General features: G+C 37.9%; 1 protein-coding gene across 1 annotated transcript in view; it reads right to left on the reverse strand.

Moving 5' to 3' along the window:
* The window catches only part of LOC107552357 (transmembrane protein FAM155A-like), a 125,277-nt gene that overhangs the window by 60,416 nt on the left and 57,265 nt on the right, over window positions 1–7,596 (reverse strand). The gene's annotated exons all lie outside the window — the stretch shown is intronic.

Genomic DNA, 7,596 nt, shown 5'->3' on the forward strand with positions numbered 1-7,596 from the left:
TGAATGTTTACTATTGTCATTTTGCATTATTGACACACTATTTTCCTAATTAATGCTGTACAGTTGCTTTGACACAATCTGTATTGTTAAAAGCGCTATATAAATAAAGGTGACTTGACTTGACTTGACTATTTAACCTATTCCAAAGCCCATATTTACAAAATATAGACCTCTGGGAATCCATACTCTGGTCTCATAAGACAAATGTTGTGTCCCAATTCACCTATTTGCACTATGCCCTAAAAGTATGTACTCTTTTTGTGAAGAAAAAGTACTTACTTTTGAGTATGTAGCAGAATAGTAGGCAAGCTTTGGGACATACTACTTTGTCATAACTGCATCTTTAATGGACACTCTGTTGCTTAGTTACATACAACCTGTCACCATTTAAACTGCACTGTCAATCATCTTGTCAAAGTTAACATTATCCATATTTCGTTTAATTTAATTTCCTACCATAATGGAGAGAAATAAAGAGGCAGTTGAACTGCCAGTCGTGGGTCTATCATGCCGAGAACTCTGCTCATATGTTTGGATAGTGATGCATTTAAAAGTTAATGACCAAACGTACTATTATAAAGTCTACAGTGTTGCTGCAGATGAAATATAACGCGGATAACATTAAATAAATATTTTTTCAACAGGTTAGATATTGATTATTTAACACTCAAACCCCTTTCTCTACCTGTCCGTCGGTCTCGCATATCCGCCATGTTTGTAGTTGTTTAACACTTTTTATGGGTGTTTGTAGTTCTAATCGAATCCTCGTCCACCGCGAAATGGGTTGTGGGCAATATTAGCCGTTAGAGTATGCACGGATCTGCACTTCGAATTTCTACTGGAAGCAGTAAACTATCCGAGTACCTTTGGAATACTAATTTCAACATACTACGATTTGGGACATACTAATTCTAATTTTTAATACTATTTAGAACAGATAGTATGCGAATTGGGACGCAGCAATAGTCAATCATTTTGGATCTAATGGCATCCAAAATTTTATAGTGATGTTAGAGGAGTACAGTGGGAAGTGCCTGGTTCCCACAGTGAAGTTTAGTGGTAGTAAATCTCTTATATAGGGATGTATGAGTGCTCAAGGTGTGAGGGAGTTGTGCTTTATCAATTCTGTCATGAATTTACACACCACTGTGTGATGTAATACATAAACTTGAAACAGAAGATGCTACCCTCTCCTCCTGCGTTGACAACAACAATAACTCTATTCTCCCAAGGTGAAAATCCTTCAGCGGACATGTATTTCTTAACACTCTTGAGCACCTGTGGGGGATTCTGTAGAGACGAGTTGAGCAACACTCATTAAAGACCAGTGCATTTAAGGAGGTCATCCTCCAGGAGTTACGCAAGGCCGATTGTGACAATTTGTCATGAACTTCTACACTCAAGTGACAAGAAGGGTCAGAGCAGTATACTTAAAATTATCGAGGAGATACTATACTAGAACATTATATATTTGTTGACTTAATCTAGGGTGTACTCATTTCTGCAATCCTTCATTTAAACCAAATTGGCTAATTTACTTATTTTACAGATGTTAAAGACATTTTTTATTAAGTATATGTTGAATACATTTCAATATTGCCATCTTTCCGTGAACAAATCTGTGTTTTTAGAACAGTAAAAGCTTTTTTTCTGTAGTCGCAATGTTATATTAAGTAACGTTTATCAAAAAAAAAAAAAAAAATGATAAAAGCATATATACCCCCACTTTATTGGTATTTAAATAGTATATGTTTATGTTGAACTTTATTCTTGAACAGATGGCGCTGTATTAAGCAGTATATAAAAAGTGTTTCTGTTGCTCATGAAAACGTTTCTGAAACGTCTGTGATTTTGACAAATATTGCATGTTATTCAATTAATCTGTGATAAAGTATGCACCACGAGAGCATCACTACCGGGAGCAGAAAGTGTCCGGCTCGATGTCTCCGTTTTCAACTTTGCCCCCATCTGCAAGCGGCTGCTCTCTCCGATCGGTCTGCGCAGCGCTGCATGAAGTCAAGCACATCTAATAGGCTTGTTCGAGATGAACTATACTAGCCTGCCACCAGCTGGTGAGAGTAGCAGCTTGCAGTCGGGGCAGAATTAAAAGTGGAGACGTCAAGTCGGAGGACACTTTCTGCTCCCGGGGGGTATTCCAAAAAGCAGGTTATGTGACATACCCTGGTATGTTTGAGGATAAGCGAGTGGATAATGCCGGGTTTAGACCATGATATTTTTGTCGGTCACGATAGTCACTGTGTCAGATTACACAATTTTGACTCCTAAAATCTTGTCGTGTCGTGGACAAGAAACATGTCAGACTACACGTTGCTTCCCGACCATTCTTCGTGTGCCGTCTTTAACGACTGACTTCCGAAAACAAGAGTGTAAACATTGCTGAAGCGCTTCCGCTATAGTTCGCCAGCATTTTCCTTTCTTTGTTCTGTCATGGTAGTCCCTCGATGACACATCATACAGGCAGGAGTACTGTTGCCACAGCGCCATGAACCTTTCCTCCATTTCATAATTCCACCTAGCAGCACCATCATCTCTCTTTCGTTTTGCCATGTTTGAAACCTGTGTATGAAAGAGCTTCTGTGCTGCTATTGATCAACGTCACCAATATAACAGAACTCGTCGTGGACGATGGAAAAAAAATTAAACATGCCAGTCTGTCTGTCGTGATGTCGTGAAGCATCGCAGACGCGGAATCGGTTGTGGTCCACTATGACACACTACACATGCTGAAATGATGGAATCTTGCGTCCCGACTCCCGACGCCCATTGTCATTTACAAATCCCCACGACAACCTACATCAAGCAAATCGTGGCAAAATCGGGCTGAACCTGGCATAACATCAGTTTTTGGTTCCAAAATCGGAGGTTACTTTCAGGGTATGTAAGTAACCATGGTAACTTGCTCTCTGAAGATAACCTTCTCCGGAGCAGGATATGTTCTAGGGTTAGTTCACTTCAGCACTATCAGCACATGTGTGATCTACTGACGAGCCTTCAGTGGGCGTGACAGATAGCGCACAACATTATATAATATTACAATATATATATATATATATATATATATATTCTGTCAATATGGGGTGCTGTGTGTACATTAATGAGGAAAAAAATTAACTTAAATTATTTTAGCAAATGGCTGCAATATAACAAAGAGTGAAAAATTTAAGGGGGTCTGAATACTTTCCGTACCCACTGTATATACTGTATATATGATATGTTAATGATGAAGCGCTAATATAAATAATAAATAAGGCAATGTATTATTCTAATATGGTTATCATATTTATTTTATTGGCATAACAGTTATCTTTATAAAATATAAAACACTATGACAAATCAAAATACATATCTGATATGACTTAATATATAATTAGCATCAAACAAACAATATAATTCATATTCTCAAGGATTAAAGATTAAATGGGGAAAAAAAATAAAAATGATTGCACAACCATCAATTAGGTGGCGATATGCACTAAGCATGTAAACGACCATTGAACAAAAGAAGAAGAAAGAAACAGCATGGCACGCTTTTTCTTAGCGTCCGTTTCCATAGTGACTCGTCGATTCGTCGCTCTGTTGAGAATGTCTTGAATCTTAACCAGGAACATACTCTGAGTTGAATGAACTTACTCCCGGACGTGTTTTTGGAACCACATACCTCGAGTAAGCAAGGTTTGGGGTTAATCAACCGAAACTTCAGGGTTTAGCTAATGGTAAGTTAACCGTGCTTTCTGGAATACACCCCCAGTAATGACGCTCTCACGGTGTTTGCATAGTCTTATCACAGATAAAGTGAATTAAATGCAATATTTGTCAAATACACAGAAACATTTTTATGAGCAACAGAAACACTTTTCATATGCACAGCATCATCTGTTCAAGAATAATGTTCAGCATATAAACATATAGGCTACTAAATACCGATAAAGTGTTTTTGATAAAAAAACATGACTCAATATAACAGTGCAACTAAACTAAAAAAGCTTATACTGTTATAAAAACATTTGTGAGCATTATTATAATTGAATTGTCAGAATAAACATGCAACACACCTCGTGCTTGTCATCAGAGAATCTGACCAATGAGAATAAAGTGTGTCGTCATCAAAGCTCTCACAGCCGATTTTGAGCAACTGCAGCGCCTGACCTAGGCAGCTGGGGTGTATTCCAGAAAGTGGGTTTTGTTGGAAACTCTGAGTTTGTTAATCCCAGAAAAGGGAAACTCAGGGTTTTCAGTTCCAGTAAAAGACAAAACTAAACCTCTCGGTAAGTTACCATAGTAACTTACTCTGTGAACCTAACCTGGTCGGGAACAGGTTTTCTTCGGTAAACCCAGAGTTTCTTTCAGTCTCATCCCCCTTTTTAAAGCGTAAGCAATGTTTAAATATCTCATTCATTCAAGCTGCAAAAATTGCTTTTATTGCTGAGATTCTTTGCCTTATTTCAAGTACAAATATCTAAAAATGTATCTTAATGAAAAAGGAAACAAGATTATTTTTCTCACCGGACCACTTTCATTTTCATCATGCAGACACGGTAAATGTTACAAAAATGGCATGTCTTTTTATAAGGGATCCTGTAGATGAGGAAGCTGCATTAATTCGCGGGGAGTTACACTTACATCAGGAGAGGATTTAATTTAATTTGATTTAATTTATTTATTTTGCCATATCCACATGCATATTTATTTGAACGGTACCATTTTTAAATGGCGTTCACTTGATACAATCTTGTTGTGACCTCTAAGTAACCTAATAATTATAATTTCCTTTAGGATTTCCAGTGTGGTTGGATGCATTGATTACACACATATGCTCACCATCGCACCTTCCGAAAATGAAGCTGATTACTGTATGGAAACGATGCCAGATAGAAGGGTAGTTCAAGGTGTATGCCAGCTGTTAAATAAACACAAATTATTCACAGTTTATTTGGTCATCTTTATGTTCTACAAATACAAAAGCAACAAATTATTATTTTCCCTGTTGGATTTAAATTTAATATTGGTACTGTGGCCATCTCCTCTTCATCTGTCAGTGGTGCTGGTGTAGGTTCTTCTCCCATTTTATGAGTCTCTCCCTTCTTGCTGTTGGCTTCTGAATAGAAGTCAAATGTTTTTCATTACTCTAATTAAGAAATGTAGCATGTTGGATTAGAGAACATTTAATTATGTGAAAAAGCATTAGTCTATGTGCGAAAAGCTGCTGCACATTGAAATAGATATACACTGAATGATATTTATTGAATGTCAAATGTTTGTAAAGTCGTGTAACGTTAGCCTACACCAATTTCATGCTTGAAGCTTTATCTGATTTAATTATGTTTTTTTATTTTTTTCTACTGCCACATTTTCTTTCTTTCTTTTTTTTTTTTTGCCCGTGGAATACCATGAAAATTAATAAATTCAATAAATTACCTTTCTGCCAGTTTTCACCTCTGATAAAATTAATTTAGAATTAAAGTTACGTATTCCATAGCGGAAGTATTTTTTGGCGGGATTCACCTGTTGCCATGGTGAATCGTAATTTCGGAGCTCCATTGATCATGGCTTTTCATAGTCGATGTGCATGCGCTAAACTCAGAGTCAACCTACTCAGAGTGGATTGAACTAACTCTGTTCAGCTGTTCTGAAACCGAAAACTCAGAGTTTCCAATCTCAGGGTAAGTCAACTCAGAGTTCAAGTTTTAAATTCTGGAACACACCCCTGGTCTCGTTTTGCTCTCGCAGTACTTTGATTACACATGTGATCGTAAGGCAGCTGCAGCGCCGATCAAAGTCGGACAAATGTTCTAACCAGATTGCATGGCTTTTGTCAGGTGGCAGCCGATCTTTGCGGCACTTAATGAAGTCGAACAAGCCTATTAACTAAGGGAGCACATTGCAGGAACACATGAGGTAACGGAATCACATGACAAGGCAGGAACCAAGAGACATAAACCATCATTACACACATACATAAACATTCACTTTGCATGGGCTAGATATGTATGTTAATATATGAAACTGTTCCAGTTTACAATAGGTTTCATATGTTTTACTTCATATGATAATATGTTTCATATATGGAAATTTATTATATATGTATATTTGCATATGGGGCTATGCTACATCAATGTTACTGCACACTTAAGAGAGCTCAACCAATAATTAATTAACAATGTTTATGTAAATGGGTCTTCCCCGCATTAGAAGGCAAAACACACTCACCCTCATAGGTGGCCAAAAAAAGCTGTAAGAAAGTTGGAGAGTGCTGCTTAGGTAAGTACAGAGAGACACATGTTTTGGACAGGAGGACTTTAATGTCACAAATCAGTTGTTGACATTTCATATTTGTTATTAATGCCAGCAAAGCATGGGGTTGCACTGGCTTTTGTGCACTATTTGAACCTCTGTACTTCACAATATTTAAATAAGCCAGAGAGAATTGTGGGGGATTATGAAAATAGGGGTCCTGAAACCCCTCACAGTCACAAGCACCTAATAACACTGGAGTATGAAAACATGGATACTCTTATGATACATTAGAGTGCCTTATACAAATACATGGGCTGCAGTTACTGAGGTGTAGCACCAGCTTCCAGCTACAGCTTGTCTGGCCATGCAATAAATTCCTCTATTCAGGTACGAAGGAATAATTGGCTTCATGCATATTAATTTGGTGATGTAACATTCACCCAGCAGTGCTTGCTGAAAGGCATGTAAGTGGGCGCTAGCAGTAGTAGATTACGAGTGATCAAGCCAAAATTGTCTCCTTCACTGTAAATTCTCCAGAAAACAATTCTTGTCATTATGCCTGGCTGATAAAGAGACGTGACATGTGGCCAAGTTATGGTCAAGGTTACCCATACTCGGAATTAGTGCTCTGCATTTAACCCATCCTAAGTGAACACACACACACACCGCGAACACACACCCAGAGCAGTGGGCAGCCATTTATGCTGCAGTGCCCGGGGAGCAGTTGGGGGTTCGGTGCCTTGCTCAAGGGCACCTCAGTTGTGGTATTGAAGGTGGGAGAGAGTGCTGTACATTCACTCCCCCCACCTACAATTCCTGCTGGACCTGACACTCGAACTCGCAACCCTTTGATTACGAGTCCGACTCTCTAACCATTAGGCCACGACTTCCCCCTCTGTATTGTAATGAATCAGCTCATGGGAAATATGAATAATTAATCATAACTAGTTATAATTAATTATGAATATTTTAGATCCGCTGTAGATATTTAGCTGACCTCTCAGGGTCAACTGTCTTGTCAATTCTAAGAACGTTAATTTCCTGGTTAAGGGAAATAACTTTCTTACTGTACAATTCTACAAAAGCTTGTAGCATAAATCTGCATGATTAAGTGACTCCAGTTATGAGCAAACAATGAACCACATCAAGTGTGATACAAGTAAGGTTTTATTAACTACATAAACACTTAAACTAGTCTAACATACTACATAAACACATAAACTGGTCTAACATACTACATAAACACATAAACTGGTCTAACACACACATACACACACACACAGTTTGTATAGGAAAGGGTTAAAGCTTAACCCTTTAAAGAGAAGAGAAATAAGAACATGA

Source organism: Sinocyclocheilus grahami, unplaced genomic scaffold (genome assembly GCF_001515645.1).
Source record: "Sinocyclocheilus grahami isolate Dianchi unplaced genomic scaffold, SAMN03320097.WGS_v1.1 scaffold448.1, whole genome shotgun sequence".
Taxonomy (NCBI): Eukaryota; Metazoa; Chordata; class Actinopteri; order Cypriniformes; family Cyprinidae; genus Sinocyclocheilus; species Sinocyclocheilus grahami.